The sequence below is a fragment of the Canis lupus genome, chromosome 2, assembly GCF_048164855.1.
Source record: "Canis lupus baileyi chromosome 2, mCanLup2.hap1, whole genome shotgun sequence".
NCBI lineage: Eukaryota > Metazoa > Chordata > Mammalia > Carnivora > Canidae > Canis > Canis lupus.
Window position 1 is genome coordinate 76,304,765 of NC_132839.1, and position 20,279 is coordinate 76,325,043.

The window sequence follows — 20,279 nt, forward strand, 5'->3', positions numbered from 1 at the left end:
TACACCATGAAGAAACTTCAAAAATCATTTTTACTCTTCATGTCCTTAAAAAAAAACATAAGAGAAGCAACAGAGAACTTGAAACCAGAAGAACCACAGAGTATGTATTTAATGTTGAATGTTTTGCACTGAAAGGGATTTCCAAAGCCACCTGTGCTGGGTGCTGCTCTGCATCAATGATGCTGTAAAATGATCACAGCAAACAGAGGCTGTCCTTGCCCAACTAACTCCAGTGAAATAGGAGAACAGCAATCTAAAAAAATTAGGTTAATGTCTTATCTCTTGAAAAATACCATCTGCTAAGTGTACCTCAATCCCAGCCATAGCTATGAAATATTTGCATCCCACATTTATCGCTAAAAGCCAGTTTAAAAGACTTTCCTTATTATTCTCAAGTTCATCTGTCCATGCAAATTCAACCATATGGTGCGCTGACCTACTCTACTTTCCCACTGTTGTCAAGACTATTTTGAGACGTAAATAACCAATCTCAAGCGTCTGAAATGCAGCTGCAGCCCTGACATAGTGACAGAAACCAGTGTTTATAGGGAAACCAAAGACTCAATACAAGGCTTCTAGGTTACCCTACAGTCCAAATGGATAGGGTCTTTTCTAACCATAGGTCCAACATGGGCCCTACGTCCAAAGGGGAAGCAGGAGGACCAAGTGAGGGAGTGGTACATTTGAGCAGTGTCCATGTGCTATTATGGCACTAGTAGAGGCAGTAAGGTAAGTTTTAATATGATTTATATAATTTCAGGATCAGAGGCCCACCATCTTTCATCTCATTTTAAGGACTGAAAACACTAACTTCACAATAAAGCTGATTAATATTCAATCAATCTCTCTAGAAAGATACAGATGTTTAAAACGCAAATAACAGAAGTCACTTTAAAAATAAATACTACCAGATGTAGAAATTGGGAATAATATGCATAATAATAATATGATTATATTAAATTATTACATCATTAAATAAACAGGATTAAGGTATGCTAAAATAGTACCAATATAATACATGGGCAATTTTTAAAAATTTCTTATAAATGTTATTGTAACTCATTAGTAGGTACTGCCATCTGAATGTGGTATAGATGGTTAAGACAGAAATATCATCTATTATCTCTAATATTTACTGAGTGCTTACTATTGTCATGTACTAAGTATTTCTACATGTATTTTCTTAGTCACTTCTGACAATTCTATGAAATAGGTAAAATTACTATTGCATCTTTTTTTTAAATGATTCTTTTTATTTACAGAGAGAGAAAGAGAGAGAGAGAGAGCATGAGCTCACAAGTTGAGGGAGGGGCAGAGGGAGAGGAGAGAATCTCCAGCAGATTCTATGCTGAGCACAGAGCCTGACCTGGGGCTTGATCCCACTGTGACCCTGAGATCATGACCCAAGCTGTGAAATTAAGAGTTGGACAGTTAACTGACTGAGCCACCCTACTATTCCATTTTTTATGAGGAAACTGAAATATAAAGGGATTGAGAGACTTGCCTGAAGTTAGATGACCTCTAAATTGGAGGAATCAGATTTGAATCTAGAGAGCTGTACTCCACAGTTTGCTCTAACTATAGGAATTATGCAAAGAATCAACCTTTGGGGTCACCTGTAGGGCTCAGTTGGTTAAGTTCTGTCTTTGGCTCGGGTCAGTGATCCCAGCCAGGGTCCTAGGATTGAGTCCCATTTTTGGGCTCTCTGCTGAGTGGGGAGCCTTCTTCTCCCTCTCCCCCTGCTTGTGCTCTCTCTCCCTGTGTCAAAATCTTAAAAAAAAAAAAAAAAAAAAAAAAAAAAGAATCTTGGAAAAATGACGCACAGTATAACTTTATGGAACAGTAAAGGAATGCTCAACTCACCTTTAAATCTGGACTCTACTGCCCTATTCCCATTCTTGCCCCCTCCCCCCCTTTAATCTATTCTCCAGAGAGAAGCCAGACTGATCTTTTGCAAATGCAAATCAGATCACATAAAGCCCTCCAGCATCTCTGCATGGCACTTGGAATGAAATCCACACTCCTTACCATGAATACTCTCCCTCTTCCAAAGTGCTCTCTTACCACTACCTAGATTACGTGCCTACTCCTGGCCTTCGCTCTAGCTAGGACTTCCTCCAGTAATGCTCAGTCCTGGGATCATCTCATGGCATCTCCTTTCATTCAGGTGTCAGCTTTAGTGCTACCTCCTCAGAGAGACCTCTCCAAGCCCTCCATCTATGGACCCAACTCTCTGTCCTGTCACCTTCCAAATCCTTTGCACATCACTCATCACTACTCTTGCTATTATTCCTTACTGTCTCCTCCACTGCAATGTGAGCTCAAACAGAGTCACAACCTTCTTCTGTCTCATTTACTGCTACATCCCCAGTGATCGGAATTGTGCTCAATTAAGAACTGAGTGAATGAAAAAAACCTACACATGCACCAGTGACCAAAATTATCTGACAGATGATGCTTCCCTGTAATCACCTCCAGAAACAAGCACTTGCTACAGGTTGTCACTGGATGGATACAGAATCAAGACTATGGGGAATTCTGGGAAATAAATGATGGGGTTTCCAAAGTTTGTTGCATGAAGTAAGTGAATGAAATACTGATTTCTCTTTTGGTTTCTGTGTTTCCAGCAGAATACTAAATACATTTTACCAAATTATGTTGAACCTTCCCAAAAGCTGTGAAGAAAGCGTATGCACATATCTGACAGACACTGTGTTATTAGTTATATCACAAAAATGACTCAGATTTTCTTATAGTTGTATTAATATGTGATGATTAGCTCTGGAAATGGAAAAGTAATTAAGATGGAATGGATTAATTATAATGGGTGACAGATAAGCTGGCTTAATTACATTAAAAAACCTGATTCACACTAACAGCAAATCCGGATGGTTGGCAATTAAAAAACATTAGAATGTCATAAATTGGAAACATTAAGTTACAGAATGTCACACATAAAAAGTGACTTCTTAAAAAAGTGTAGATCAGAGACAAAGTACATCAGTGACTCATTGACTCTACGTCGTCATCACATCCACTTGTATCTGCCTAGTTCCTTATCACTTTGAGGAGATGCATGAACACTTGTGCAGCACTATTAGGTTTTTTAAGGAGCTGTACTCCAAATAATTCCTCAATGATTTCAGAGCTGATGACTAGTCTCTGTCCAGTGTCTGAGTTACAGGAAGAGCCTTAGTTGAGGGAGTATCCTTAATCAATACCATTATCCCACTTCACGAAGGATTTAGACTGATTCCAAATTTTTACTATAAGTGCCAAAATGACCATGTTGCCCTTCTTACTGTCCCTGCTTCACCCAAACTTAAGACCAGGGGTATGAGAGTAAGTCACTTTTTTCTAGGCAGCTCATAAAAATTTACTTAGGATCCAGCACACATCCTCTGCAACAACTGCTGTTCCAGCTAGTTCTCCCAGGTTTCTGTACATCTCCTGCCTAGGTTCTCCCTCTTCACCTAGCCTGTTAGCCACTGGTTCATCTGGACATGCTATCTAGTTTTTGTTGGTTTTGTTTGGGTTGATTTCTTATTTGGAGGCTTCCCAGAGGCTGTCCCCTCTCCATGCCTTCTAGGCCCTCTGGGCCCAACCAGCCACACTGATCCTTCCTTACTTCAATATCACCAAATCCTGACAATTTTGTCATGAACAACTTTGAACTTGGCCACTCTCTGGTCTTGCACTCACCATCTCTCAACCCTGAGGGTCCAAAAGTCTCCTATTTGATGGATGTGTTACCTGTACCTCCTTATTGCAGTCTTATACTCCACAGAGATGCTGGACATAAATCTAAGACAAAACAAAACCAGCAACTAATTTGATCAATAAAGGCCTTGGCCGGCATCTCGTGGCCCAGGAGATAAAGACCAGAACATTCAGCAGACGTACATGTCTTTTCCAGTGGTGTTCCCTCTTCTACTGCTCTCTGCCATGTACCCTCCTACATAGTTTTTCAGATATTACTTGAACCCAAACCTTATCCTTACACATACTGCTTTCCATGCATAGAATCCCCTATCTACTACATCCCTCTGCTTGGCAGACTCCAACCTTTCTGAGCCCCTAAGGTAACATACTTAGTGGAATCTTAATAGTTAGAGAAAGACCGGCTCTCTGAAGCTCATCCCACAGCACTGTGCTCACCTCTATATAACATCATACATTATACTTTATCATAATTTATTAGTTTGTCTCCCCCATTAGACTTTCAAATTCATGAAATGCAGGAACTTTCTCATTCATCTTTATATCATGGAAATTAAAGATCTAGTGGGAAGTAAAAGCTGGAATAGGTTTAAACACTGTCTAAACTTTGCATGTGTTTCCCAATCCACACAGTCACTGGCAGAGAACAGAGGCCCCATTGGCTTGAGACATTCAAGAAGAAACTCCTGAAAAATCATTAACTGACACTAAGCTATGCAGAAAAGAGGATGACCCCTGGGAAGCCAGGCATATTACCCTCATTATCATCATCACCATCACCATCACCATTACCATCAAATAGCTGGGCAGAGACAGCAGATGCCTGCATGTGGGGAACAAATTCCATAAATTTAGTCCAGGCAAGTTACTAAATGAATCCCTTAAATGCAAACAAATAAAAAAAAAAACACTCTGAGGTAAAAATCAAGATCTAGATTTGTTACAATGTATTACCTAACATGTTCACTTTTCAACAAAAGATGTTGAGATATATAAAGAAACAGAGAACTGTGATACCTACTCAGGAGAAGTAAGGAGTCAATAGAAATTGTCTCTGAGCGGGTTCCTATGTGCAATTTAGTTGATAAAGACTTCAAAACATCTATTATAAATATCTTCAAGGAAATTCAGGTAACCATGTTTAAAGAATAATGAACAGAAATCTGTGAGACAACATCAACTATAGTGGTATGTAGGTAAAGGGAGTCCCAAGAACAGGAGTAAGAGAAAGGAGAAAAATAATTTTGAAGAAATGATTGTTCAAATGTCCCAAATTTAATGGAAGGCATTAATCCACACATCCAAGAAGTTCAAAGAACCCAAACAGGATAATGACTAAGAGATCCATGGTTAGACACCTAGTCAAATGGTCAAACCAAAGATAAAGAGCAAATCTTGAAAGTAGCAAGAAAAAAATGACTCATCACATACAGGGAAAGAATACAATTAAGGGCTGATTTCTCATGAGAAGGTGTGGAATTCAGAGGGTAATGGAACAATATACTCAAATAATAGGGGAAAAAAAAGTCAACCAAGAATTGCATGTCCAACAAAACTATGTGGAGGATATGATGTTAAGTGAAATAAGTCAGACACAGAAAGACAATTACTATTTCACTTTTGGCAAAAATCTAATACAATCAAACTCAGAGTAGCAGAGAGTAGAATGATGAGTGCCAGGGGCTGAAGGGGGAAATGGGGAGGTGTAGTCAAAGGGTATAAAGTTGCATTTAGGCAAGATGGGCAAGTTCTAGAGATCTAATGTATAGAGATGTAGATATAGTTAACAATATTGTATTGTAGGCTTTAAATTTGCCAATTGTACACTTTTAAAATATTTTAAGCATTTTTAAAAATCATTGTAAGTGTATTTTTTAATCCTCATACCCTATTTCCCCCATCTTCCCCCACCCACATTTGTTTCTTATGTTTTTGATTTTAGCCATTCTGACTGGTGTGAGGTAGTATCTCATTGTGGTTTTGATTTGCATTTCCCTGATGAGGAGTGTTTTTGAGCATCTTTTCATGACCATCTGTATGTCTTCTTTGGAGAAATGTCTGTTCATGTCTTCTGCCCACTTTTTAATTGAATTATTTGTTTTTTGGGTATTGAGTTATATCAGTTTTTTATATATTTTGGAAACTCTTTGTCAGATATGTTATTTGAAAATATTTAATAGGTTCCCTCTTTTTATATTTCTTGAAAAAAAGACTATATAATAAAGCAGTAATTAGAATATTGCATCGTTGGGTTTTAAAAAACATACATACATATGTATATAACACATGGTGATAATAACACAAAAGAGGAAGGAGAAAATGGAGCCATAGTGGTAACAAAGCCTTTATGTTTTACCAGAATTGTTAGTATTCATCTAAAGTATAATAAATTAAGATAGATTTTGTGATCCCTAGGGCACTAAAAAAACACAACTAAATAAAAACAGAACACAGCAAAGGGATTAAAATGATACACTAAAATATTTAACAAAGAAGAGAGTAACATGAGAGCAGATGAAGAAAAGTGACATGAGATATGTAAAAAACAAATAGCCAAAGGTCTGAAATAAATCCAAGCATATCATTGATAACTTTAAGTAAGAATAAGCACTCAAAATATGGTCGGGCTGGATAATTAAACCATATCTAATTTTATGCTATCTATAAGTGACACATTGTAGGTTTAAAGACATCAATAGGTTGAAAGTAAAAGGATAGAAAAAAATAACATGCAAACAATAACCAAAAGCAGACTGAGTATATAATTTCAGACCAAATAGATTTTAAGAAATCAGGGACACCTGGGTGGCTCAATGGTTAAGCATCTGCCTTCAGCTCAGGGCATGACCCTGGAGTCCTAGAATTGAGTCCCACGTCAGGCTACCTGCATGGAGCTTGCTTCTTCCTCTGCCTGTGTCTCTGCCTCTCTCTCTCTTTCTCTCTCTCTCTCTGTGTCTCATGAATAAATGAATAAAATCTTTAAAAAAAAAGTTAATAGTGCTAGACTTGTTTCTGATAATGTCGAAGAAACAATTATCACCCTAAACACAGCTAAAATATTAAGAATTTAAAAATGTATCTTTCTATATGTGTCACATGGTTGGAAAACTCTAAGCAATGCACAGCAGTCCAAGGTGTGGTGAATCTCAGAAGCTAAGGGATTCCTGAGGCCAATTTTTAGTTATTTTCTATTAAATCTTAGAGACTTCTAATATTGTTTATGTCTTATGTGGATAAATGGTAGGCTGAAGACAAAGCACAGAGCCCTACTCAAAGTGATGAGTTTGACAGGAAAAAGGACATGGCCCCATGGACAGAGCTAGATCTTCAATGTGAGGGTAAATAAAAATGAATCATCAAAAAGAAAAATTATATTTGCATGGGGAAGAAGAGAAAACAATCTCCTTGATGTGTGTGATCACAAGCCAGACGTCTTGCAGGTTAGTAGTGTAAATTCATCTTATTTAAGATCTAACAAATCTCAAGTCTGTAACTTATTTTTAAATAGTCCCATTTTGGCATTGACCCCTGGTGCCTGAGAAGCATATTTTTAAATGATGCCTTAATGAATTCCAGAAAATTAAAAATTCCAAGGAATATTAAGTGCTCTTGTACTTCCCATTAATACACATGCAAACAAACAATAAAAATACAAGGAAAGAAGGCACCATGAGTTGAAATAAACAATCCAGCTGAATCAGCTTCACATAGGACTACAGAAGTATCTGGAATACAAAATAAATACTCAATATGTTTAAAGAGAATAATAGTAGGCATTGGATAAAGCAGGAGTAGGAAACCAAGAAAAATCATAAAAGAAGATTCAGAAACAGAATCTAATACTACCTTTAGAAATGAAAAACATTTAAATTAAAACTTCATGGAATAGTTAAACAGCTGAAGAAAGATAAATGAACAGAAAAGTATGAATAAATCACCCAGAATGCAGTAGAGAGAGAGAGACAAAGAAAAGAAAAATCTGAGAGATTAGCCGATATGGATGAAATACTGAAATCTAACATGTGTCTCTCAAGTCCCAGAGAGAGACGAGAGAGATCAAGGAGAGGCAGTAATTGCAGAGATAGTGGCTAGACATTTCCCAGATTTGCTGGAAGATACCAGTCCTTAAGAAGTCCAACAAATTGCAGGTATGATAAGTACATAGGATTCCATTTCATAGTGAAAATGAAGTACACCAAAACCAAGAGAAGATTTAAAAACAGCCATGGAAAAAAGACCAATTACCTACAACAATTAATGACAATTATGTTTTTAGCTGACATGGTACCAGCAACAGTATTGAAGCAAAAGAACTGTAGAATATTTTCTTCACTCCACTGAGAGAAAAAACAACAAAATTATCTTTAAAAAAAAAAGGCAATAAGGAATGCTTCTAGAAAAATAAAAAGGGAGTTTCCTGTCATCTTCCTTAGAAGAAAATTCAAAAATTTATATTTCGGATAGAAAAAAAAATTATTCCAAATGTCAAGTTTGAGATGTAAAAAATGTTGTACAAAGAAACTGGTAAGTATATAACTAAACCTAAAAATATTAGTTGCATAAAATAATAATGTTTAATTTGTGGGGTTAAAAAGAATTACAATCTTAGATAAAACTAGCATGTAAATCAGGTATGGGGAAAATCCAAACCTTCTTCATTCCCTATGTTTTCGGAGTATCTATTCTTTGTTTAGTCTGCTTGTTAAAATTTCTAGGAAAGTCATTAAACTAAATACTAATATTACAACAGTACATGTTGTTGAAGAAACTTAAATCCTTCTTTGTGGCTTATTGTAACAAAATAAGATTCTTTTCTAAAACAGTTCATTTTTACTACAAAATGATTCACAGAAAGCAAAGTTACTGCAAAATTGATAACTCTGGAGTTGTCAGTTTCTTTGTAATTAAAAAAAATTTTCTCCAAATTGGCATCATTCATCTCTAATTATTCTCTTCATTTCATGCCAACGTCTATTTAAGGAACAATCAGTTAGAACTGTATGTGGCATCTCAGATCTACTCATTCAAATAATAAATAATTTGAATTTCACACTCCAGTACAATGATTTCACTCACATGGAGTTCTCAACAAGGGCCCTTCGCATTAATGATTATTGCTACACCGTTTCTTTTAAAATAAAAGACACAAGGCACAACCTTGCTCTCAGCACTCACAACATATTGGATCCAGAAGGTCTGTCGAGAATCAGATTTCCAATAATGCACAGTAAGTTCTAGACCAGAGGTATAATAAGCAAAATGCTACTGAAGTACAGAGGGATCATTTTTTTTTCTGATTACCAGAGACAGTTTACCAGAGTAGATGACCACTATATTAGGATTTGCAATACAGACAAGAGTTTCCCGGGCAGAAAGGAGAAGTAGCTTCTAGAAGACGTAGAAGCATGAGCAAACGAGGAAAGCTTAAAAAGCACATGATGCATTTGAGGACCATCAGGTAGCACTCTTCACCACAGTACAACGTACAGGGGTTATATTACAATTATTCTGTTAGTTACAAACCTTTTGAGGTGCTTCTGTGTGCTGGGAATTTGGGAATGTAACAGCAATTCTTTCTCAAAATTAAATGGGAAAGAAAATAATACACACAAAAAGAGTAAAAGCAATTTATTACACATTTCAGTTAACTATGAGAAGAATATCTTTCATAGCATGTCCAAATGCAGCTCTTTCTTCACTGACAGGCCTACTTGCCCCTGGCTGACCTGTCTGCTTAGAGTATCCATCAGTCTGTCCTCCACTTGCCCATCATCCACCATGTCCCGAGCACTCCTCTGGGTGCTGGGGAACCGACACAAACATTGCATGGTCCCCAGTGCAGAGGAACTTGTATTTTAGAGTAAAAAATGAGGTCCTTCTAGGAAACCAAAAACTGATTCTACATTAAGCTGAATAGAGCATATTCTTTTTTTTAAATTAAAGATTGTATTTATTTATTTGAGAAAGTAAGCAGGAGAGAACAAGCATAAGCAGAGGGAGAGGCAGAGGGACAGAGAAAGGGAGAAGCAGACTCTCCACTGAGCAGGGAACCTGGTGTGGGGCTCGATCCCAGGACCCTGAGATCACGTCCTGAGTTGAAGGCAGATGCTTAACCAATTAACCTGACCAGGCATCCCCAAATACAGCGTATTCTAGATACAAGACTGACATTGAGGCCCAAATTGGTGAGGCCTTTAGGGAAGCTAGGACTTGAAAATAAGTAGAGTAGGGTAGAAAAGAGAGCTTTCTAATGGAGAAAAAGACCTAGAGCTTACTATAGAAAGGGGTGGGAGTCAGTGAATAAAACTTCCAAACAGAATAGGGAAAACCAGTTCTGGCAGTGGCACCAAGTTACTGAGGGGTCTGGACTTGACGAAGGGGCAGAGTGATGACATGGCAAATGTAATCTCATGGAGAAGAACAAAAGGAAACAATCCATATGGCAGATATGACAAGGGAGAAACTGGAATTGGGACGACTACCTGGAAACAGACAATAATCCATACAGGAGGTGAAGAGATCTTATACCTTGATTATGGAAGGAACAGAAAAAATGCCAGATACAAGAAGGAGATGGCACAGTATGGCTGTTCTTTATGGAAAACTCTAGGTATGAATACTGGCCCGGTTAAACGTAAAGTGCATGTCCTAGAGCTAGTTCATAAGCCTTTATAAACCTCAGGGGGTGTCCACTGCATCAGGATTCAGTGTTTAACTTCTCAGTAAAAGTTGGCTGCACCACCACCATCTTCATCACACCAGAGTGATCAAAAATGTTTCTACTTTACACACTATTTTTTCCTTGTAATTGATAAGTACCTTGTAGGGAAATACTTTGAGAGAACATAAGTGTCCTATTGCTACTCAACCTTTGGCCCACCAGTTAGAGCATCCATTGAAGATCCCTGCCTGAATAAACTGTTACTATTTCCATTATTTTTTACTTTTATCAATTACCCTTCTATTGTAAGGAAGAACTCTCTCCCTTCCCATCCATCCATACTTTCATTCACCCATCAACTTGTCTACCTACCTATTGTCTACCTACCTACCTATCTACTTCAGTAGGGATGCTTACATTAATCACAAGGGAAAAAATGGTAATAAGGAAAAAAATAGTCCCTTGCTGTTGTGAAATGGGAGTTGACCTAGCTCTCACAGCCAGATGATGGTATTCGAATGGTGAACGTAAAAAATTTCGCCTACCATTAATATTAGACAAGGTCACCCTGTGACCATGATGAAGTAAAAGAAAAACAAAACCCCCTTTCCATAGGGGGAAAAAAGATTGCCATCCAAATGACAAAAAATGACCAGTATCTCCCTCTACCTACTGACTTGACTGTTGCTTCTTTATCAAATACAGGTTTAGCTTTGCTATATTTCTCTTGCCTTCTAGATAAAAATTATTACCCCAGAGTGAAACACCTGTTTCTGAAAGCACCCATTCGAGAATAAAACCCTACTTCCTTGAAATATCCCCCAAGTACCGAACAAAAGTCTGATAATAAGCATCCCACGACACCCTCTGAGGGTAAATCTGTGATGTTCAGAAGTTCCTCATGGTATGCACTCTCCCTTACTGGGAGGCTGGTTTTGAGCCAACCAACACAACTTTGTTCAGCCACAGTTATATTCTTGGGGGTGTTTGGCTGAAGGGCAGGAACAAAAAGGAACATGTGGTGGAAAAACCTTGTGGATGCCACCTTAACCAAGCAATCAATTAGCATTACCAGAAATGGAACAAATCTACAATCACATTCTTCCTGATATGGTGTACTGAGGAGAGCACTCACTTTTGTAATATTCCTGCCAAAAAAAGCACAATATAAATTTAATCATAAAGAAACATGCAATCACACTGAAGACCTTCTACAAGGTAACTGATTATATTACTCCTAAAAACGTTAATGTCAAGGAGTAAAGAAGTGGACCGAATTAAAGATTGCTAGAGAGACACAACAGCTGAACGCAACGCATGATCTGGTATTATTGGGACAACTGGTAAATCCTAATAAGACCTACAGATTAGGTAATATGGAATTCTGTTAATTTTCTGATTTAATAAATGTACTGTGGTTTCATAATTAATTTTAGGAAATACACATCGAAGCATTTTGGTACAAAGGATATACATCTATGCTGGACACATACAGAGAGAAATAAAGGAATAGAGTGAATGTCATAAAATACTAGCATCTGGGGAATCTAGTTGAAGGGTGTCCAGAAATTCTTTTTACTCTCCTTGTACCTTTTCTGAAAGTCTGAAGTTTCAGCTGATTCCTGTTATTTGGGGTAGTTACATTCTACAAAGTTGCTATGAACACAGAAGTAGTCTATACGGAAGCACTGCTCCTAAGAGAAATATAAGGTTAGATTTCTGGAAGCTGCTGGTCTCAGTATTTTCCATTAACTGATCAATCCAAAACCTTATTTTATGTGTGTTCTCTTTAAAGACCCCTTATTTAATATGTATTTTTGATTCATGAACACTGGCCAACAACACTGTAACTCATGCCTGAATGAAGCCCATCTAGCACACAGGTGTTCTCCCTAAGGCATCACACACATTTCCTGTGCTTACTATATATAGCCATTAGCACTGTTCTTTGAGGTCCTTCTATGTAGGAAAACCACCAAGAAAAATTACAGAAATGTGAAAAATGTGGCACTAAAAAAACTGGAAAGAATACTTGCTTATAGGAGAGCTGAAACAAGAAGGCATAGCAGGGAGCAAGGCATGGTGGGCGATGCACAGTTTTCACTGTTCTGCACGTCAACAATGATCACTGCAAGTATTGTTTTTGGGGTTATAAATTTTAGTGAGTACATTTGCAAATATGGACTCTTTGAATAATGAGGATTGCCTATATATCAAAATAAAAAGTTACAAAAATATACCTTCAACCTGGAAGACCAGAAAAATGGTAATACAATAAAATGAATATATGGCCAGTAGGCAGGGTAGTCATTCTGGAAGGGAATTCAGGGGGATCCCTCGGTGGTGCAGTGGTTTGGCACCTGCCTTTGGCCCAGGGCGCGATCCTGGAGACCCGGGATTGAGTCCCACGTCGGGCTTCCTGAATGGGGCCTGCTTTTCCTTCTGCCTGTGTCTCTGCCCCTCTCTCTCTCTCTCTCTCTGTGGGACTATCATGAATAAATAAATAAAATCTTAAAAATAACAGAAGGGAATTCAGTATATTATAGGCTTGAAAGGGTGTCCCGGCAATGCTTTAGCGACATTTGGAAATCCAGGATTGAATGAAGGCCAAGAAAGGGTAGAGATGAAGTTTATGGGAATCACTGGTAACATAGCAGAGATAATGGATGCCATGAGCAGAGCAAAGGAAGAGCCAGATTATGTGCCTAGCCAGTAACACAAATGAGGATTAAACAATTATAAGGAAGACCAGCTGAATTAGGCTAGAATCAGGAATGGGACACCCAGTGACACCTGCCTTTGGTGTGCATCGGTTATTCAAATATACACACTGAGTAAGGGATAGCAAACAGGTTTCTGTGAGATCTCAGCAATCCAAAGCAAGAGAAAAATTTGGCTAGCTAGAGCTTTCCAGGTCAAATGGGCTGCTTTAAAAGGTGGATTTGCTGCTAGTGGAGGTACTAGAATGTAGGTAGGGTGCAGGATCACCGGCTGCAGTCGAAGCATCCGTGCCCATACTATGGATGATCTTTAAGATCTGTGTGATCCTAGTTTTCGATGACTAAGTTTTTGCTGACTCTGGTTTTAACAAAGGATTCCCATACCTGATAGCCATGAAGCAGGTCTGGTATCCTTAAAAGAGTCAAATATATCAAATTGAGCAAAAAATGTCTGTCATAGACAAAAACCACAGTCCATTTCCCTGGAACATCTGGGACCCAGGGAAAAAGGAAGCCACATCTTCACCCAACTGTCCACCCTGTTCCTCAGTTTGCTCTCATGAATAGGCAACGAGTGAGGTGGACATTTGGGCCTGGGCCACATCCTTCTTAGCTGCTCCTTATGGAAAGTCACCATGAAATGAGTCCTATGGGGTCATTCAAAAAAAAAAAAAAAAAGATTCAGACCTCAGAAAACCTGGAGGAGGCCTGCCAGTGAACATTCTTCTCTAAACTAACTAAAAGCAGTAAGGGATTTCAGGTAAGTTTAAATAACATGATAACATATTTATGGCTTTGTTTTCCTGGTCTTCTCAATAAAGGGGTACACTATCTTAGTCCTATCATACCGCATGCTGCACATTAATACAGTTTTACACCGAAGAAAACAATACTTTTGTAAAGTTATCCTCTCACTCCAGTGTATTCATGAATAATATATCATCATTAGTGTGGACTTCTAACTACTACTCACAGCTAGAGGTTGCAAAGGTTTCCTTATAATCCATTAAAGGATGTTTTCACTCTGCTTTTCTCCAGAATATCAATATTGAATGTTACAAAAATATTTTTGCCATTTGCTTTCAAATAAAATATTCAACGCTTGATGCTTTCATGGAGCATTTTCCCTTAAAAATCCATTATACTAAAAGTAAATATCTGCATGGAGCCCACTAGGCTGATGTAATTAAAATTAAATTTACAAAAAGGTAATGGAGATTTTTATCAGCAATAGCACACAATTCAATGCAGCCGCTGAAACATTGTGGATTTTTTCCCTCCCAGAATCTTATCCGAAATGCACAAAATGTTACATTTAAGGGATTTTTTAAAGCCTCACAACGATACTTACATTGGAATATTATTTTTGTTATGGGAACTTAATTTTATTACAAGGTATTAAACAATGCAAGAAAATCAAAGTGATCCAAAGGTAAGAACTTGGCCATACTAACTTATTTTTAAACTGCTGAACTACCTACCCAGGGAAGGCCTGCTAACAGGTGTGGTTATCGCTGCCTTGTGCCCTGGGTGGATTCTGGGCCTCTGAAGGACAAAGCTAAATTCAGGCCTTTAGCCTACAGATTCCTGCCATCCCTTTTACCTTTGCTCTTCAGGTTCCAGACACGACAGACCAGCTTATTTTAAGAGGTCTGATTAAACTAAAATCATGTCATATCATTCCTTAGTTCCAGGACTCTCTAGCTCTTCCTCCTAGCTTTGCTTCTCTCTTAAACAGTACGACCAATTCTGTTTTTCTTTTTTGTTCTCTATTTGTTTTTTGTGTTTATTGAAGTTCGATTTGCCAACATAACATATAATACACCCAGTGGGACCAATTCTAGATTAGACAGGGAAGCTAATCCGATAATTATTGGATAATTAATCTGGGGTGTGAACAGTGAAAACAATGCAAACTCAACATGTCCAATACGGACACCTTCTCATGATGAATGTTGTAAGCATCTACTGGATTTAACCCCATCTCCTTCTTGGCTTTTCTCTGTCACTTTCCTCCTTGCTCTCTACACTCAAAGTCCACTCTTCCAACACACCACGCTGTTCCCACGAACTCCTGCACAGTCTTCTCTCCTACTTTGCTTCTGCTTGGCCTTTAGATCTCAACTTGAAGGCAATGTCTTCCAGAAAGCCTTTTCTGACTGCCTGCATCCTCCCGGAGGGCCTAGGAGGCTGTAGCTGCCTGCCATTGGCTCCTGCAACAGGCTGACTTCTGATTTGTGACACTTGGCACACTTGGAATCACGAAGGATTGCCTTTGACTGTGGGCTAAAACTCTGGAGGGCAGAAACCAGGTTGATCTCGTTCAGGGCTCCATCCCCATTGCCTGGCGCACAGGAGAGACTCAGTAAGTATCTTCTGAAGAGAGTGAGTAATAGTTATTGGCTTATTGTCAGTATCCCCATACTGGGAGTTCTTCATGTTTTATTCATCTTGGTATCCACTGTGTCTAGCCCAGTACCTGGCACAGAGTGAGCCCTTAATAAATGCTGGTGGAATTTATTTCTGAATTGGCGTCTTGACCTTCCTAAGGACACTTTCCTCTTCCCTTAGCTCACCCGTGAACTATGAGAAAGGAATGGGAAGATGGTTGGATTTTTAGGGAGGAGGGCGAATGAGCCATCAGGAGAACAGAAGCAACAGCTTCAGAAAATCAGATCGATGTGAGAATGGAAAATGGATTGTTCATTCAACCTTCAGGCAGGGTACCTATGCCTGTTGCCAAATTCAACCAAAGCTTTTTTTCTTTTTCTTTCTTTCTTTCTTTCTTTTTTTTTAATGGGGGGAAATACATTTGTTAACAACCGGTTGCTGGAAGCTAATCTATAGTGGAAAAAATCAGAACAGTAGTTGCCTCGGGGGGTCCGTATGGGGATTTACTGGGAAGGCATCTGAGGGAACTCATAGGTGTGCAAATGTTCTATACTTAGCTTAAGATTTCTTCCATACCAATACAGGCATTTGTCAAAACTTATCAAGTGGTGCCTGAGGACCTGTACATTTCACTGCATGTTGATTTTACCTAAAAAAAAAACAAAAAAACAAAACCCAAAACCAAAAAAACCCAAACAGAAGGTCAATAAATATTGAACTCTACTTAATGACACACCAGAATGTTATGTTAAGGGTGGATGGAGTGCACGGATGATTGCAATTTACCTTGAAATCCATATAACAGGAAAGCCTGACAGAAACAAATGATAATGCAAATATGTAAAAATTATAATTGTAGAAACGAGGTGGTAGGCATATTGTATTTTTACTATACAATTCTTTCAACATTCTCATATGTTTGAAAATTTCATTAAAAAATGCTGGAGAAAATGGTTGGTTGGCCTCATTTAGATGCAGGTGCATTAGCACCCAAAAGTACTGAACTGTCTTCAGGGAGTCCTTCAGCTTTGTAGTCAGAATTTAAGATCATGGATAAAAGTTTAAAATGGATTGACAAATTCTAAAAATCTCAGGAAAAGGGGAAAAAGTTGCCATTATCTGTGACTGATGGACTCATTCATTCATTCATTCATTCATTCATTCATTCATTGTTTATGGAACTCCTAGTATATACTAGAAGCTGTTTTAGACACACTGAAGAAAACAGAAAAAAAATCTGAATCTTCTTCAAGTTTAGATTTTCATCATGGTTTCAAAGGGATCCCCGCAAAGATGGGAAGAAAGGTGGTGGCAGGGGGTTGGCAGCAGACAAGGTGGTAGTTCTGTTCCTGTTTCAGGCCTATCCTTTGAAGGGAATTATGCCCCACAAGGACATAAAATGGATCAAGGCATTGTGAACTGGAATATACTGGCAACCCACTTGGTGGCATCAAAAAGATGGCAAAACACCTTTAAACGAGACCACTTTTTGTTCACACTGGTGAATTAGCATGCCTTCCAAAGTAGAAAGAATCAGTGTCTTTGATTCTCTTAACTCACGGTAGTTTGCCCTGGCAGTATGTATCACCTACAATATACAGGATGCCCACATGTTGTAAGCCTTTAAAACTAGACATAACTACTCAATATACAAATTTATGCTCTTGCTCCCTCAAGGGAAGGTGGGGGGGAAGTGGTGGTCAGATTTTTAGCTGCAAGGATGACTTATTTCTTTAAAAAAAAAAATCTGAAGCCTATGTGGCGAGACATTTATTGAATCTGGGTGGCACATTTTCTTTAGGTTTAAAATTTCTCAGAATTAAAAATGTCACACCTAAGAAAAAGCTGATATACTATAATGGGAGTACCAATGATACCACTAACCATAGACTATATGGGATTTTCTGGAATGCACTTTAGGGGGAAGGGAGGGAAAAAGTGAAAGGAAAATGCAACTGTCAAAATAAAATTGTAAAGTAAAACTGATTTTTTTTAAAAAAAGATTAATTTACCAAAGTATTCCTTCATACAAAGCAATATATTGGGGCAGCCCAGGTGGCTCAGCAGTTTAGCGCTGCTTTCGGCCCAGGGCGTGATCCTGGAGTCCCGGGATCGAGTCCCACGTCAGGCTTCTTACATGGAACCTGCTTCTCCCTCTGCCTGTGTCTCTGCCTCTCTCTCTCTCTCTCTCTCTCTCTGTCTCTCATGAATAGATAAATAAAATTAAAAACAAAACAAACCCACAAAGTGATATATTGGGAAAATGTGTGAAGTCACCCTATTTTATTTAGGAAACTATACTCATTAGTATTGTACTTTCTGACATTAATAAAGTATTAACAGTCAATAAATTGATTTTTGAAAAACAGGGCTTTTGTGTAGATATTGGGTATAAGTAAATTACAAATAAGAAGTGCTGAGGGCTTATGAAAGAGTATAGAAGTCATGTGGAAATTTCCAATTTATATCATCCAGAGCTAGATTATTAACTAGGATAGTAAAACTGGAACAGCGTGACCATGTTGGCAGTATTTGCCCAAATATCCATCAACATTTAAGTACCAGCTTGAATTCTAGGTTAAGAGATTTATTATGTAAAGTCATGGGAAGCTTCAAGCAAGGATTTAAAGAAAAAAAAAAAAGGTAAAGCTAAAATATGGATGTCAACCACACACAGAGTTAACATAAACACAATATAAAACATCATTACTAATAATCCAGCACAAATTTATAACCTTTTCTCCTAAAGCTCGGTTTTATTTAAATAACAAATGATTTGTCCAGTATAATCATGCCCATTCCTTTATGTTTCTAAAACAATTAGGTTCCATTAATACCCCAAAAACCAACCACTAATTCACTCCTATTGTTTAGCATCGTGTAATAAATGCCAATGGGCCACTCCCAGCAATTTCTACTTTTCTACAAATTCCACTGCTGTGCCTAAGGGCTCTGCCAGAGGAAACAGAAGGAAGTTCCAACGCCTGAATTCTATTCCAGAGCATAATCATTAAACCTCCTTGGAAATAACAGGTTGCTGATTAAATTTCTGCACATGCGATCTTGAAAAATTATTACATAAATCAGGCTGACAATTAGAAATACTATAAATAACAAGTTTAATTTGATAGCTCAGCTATTGTAATAAATTGAACAACTGTTTCTCTCTCTTGATATATTCATTTTCACCTTGGGGTTAAGTGATACTGGCTAGAGTGATCCTGGAACAGGAGGCATTTGCAGAAGGCTAGTGTGTGAAATTAATTTTCCTTGCAGTGGCTTTATTCCTGTTGACATAAAGGATCCACATAAAACACTGTACACTAGACTATATCCTATTCTTCTTTGTACTGATTTTTTCTTTTAGTGTCATTTAAGCTAAGCTGTGTGAGAAAATGAGCAACAAAGATTCATGCTCAACGAACATTAAGACCTTCTCTCTTGACTGCTCTAGGTACTTTGACATAAGCCTCACAGTAATTGTGTGAAATGGGTATTATCTGTATTTCACATTGGGGAGACTCAAAGGTGCTGAGCAAATCGCCCAAAGGCAGAGGAGATGCATTGCCAATTCATGGTTTAATCCTGGGGTACCAACTCCAGAGTCCATGTTCTTCCTACTGCCCACAACATGGACCCGAATTCTTTACCCTTTCTATCCCATGTAATTGTCTTTGCACATGCATCCTGCAATGGTAATTGGGTTTCTGTCTGATTAATCTCGAGGTTAGAAAATTAGGAAGGTACTTCCACGTTCCAGGGTGCAAGGATCCACTTATAATAAGGTAACATGGGAGGAAGAGTTAAGATGTATCTCCCTCTCAGACAGTGGGAGAAACATGACCAATAAACCCAATCTAATTTGGAAGATGCTTCAATGCTAGACTATCTTGAGGATTTCATCATCACAGCTGTTATTGTTAACAAGTGCTAAGTAAAGAGGAAGTCTCTAAAACTGATGCTAGATAAAACACTACATAAAAATGATTAACTTACCCAATCATATTAGAAAGTTAAAATTTTTTTACAGCTGGCAATAGAAGTTTTATTTGAAAATAACCATTATTCATTAAATGATATTCTGTGATGCTATATCCTATTGTTCAGTCACTAAATACAGAAAATTGTTCTCTGTAGATTTCTGTTGGCAATACCTTTAAATGACTTGCTTCCCCACACATATGGCTTAAGGCCTGTTGGTGGCATGATTCTAACCCCAAGCTGCTCCACAATCCTCTTTAGTGAGCATTAAAAAAATTGGAGTGAAATTCTTTTGTATCAGTTTGATATTAAAAAGTAATTAAGGGCAGCCGGGGTGGCTCAGTGGTTTAGTGCCGCCTTCAGCCCAGGGCATGATCCTGGAGACCCGGGATCGAGTCTCACAGGCTCCCTGCATGGAGCCTGCTTCTCCCTCTGCCTGTGTCTCTGCCTCTCTGTCTCTGTGCCTCTCATGAATAAATAAATAAAATCTTTTTTAAAAAAGTAATTAAAAAATTCCTATCACTTGAATGGCATCAATAGTGACACCACTAAACAGAATACCACTACATTCTGATCATTAAAGATGATTTTCTGCATATAAAATTTCTGATGAAAAAAATCAGCTTAAACTTCTGCCCATAACTTCCAACAGAACTTTGTGAAGATAAATTCATACATATGTATTAGAAATGAGAATCCCAAATAAGGTGACAATATATTGTTAACAAAAGATAATTTAGAAAATATTATCCAATCCAAAAGAAACTAAGACATATATATGCTTTCTCAAAGAAAACCATTAGGAA

The 20,279-nt window shown here is 37.9% G+C and overlaps 1 protein-coding gene across 2 annotated transcripts in view; it reads right to left on the reverse strand.

Moving 5' to 3' along the window:
• Nucleotides 1–20,279, reverse strand: part of NWD2 (NACHT and WD repeat domain containing 2) — a 174,902-nt gene that overhangs the window by 113,458 nt on the left and 41,165 nt on the right. The window lies entirely within an intron of this gene.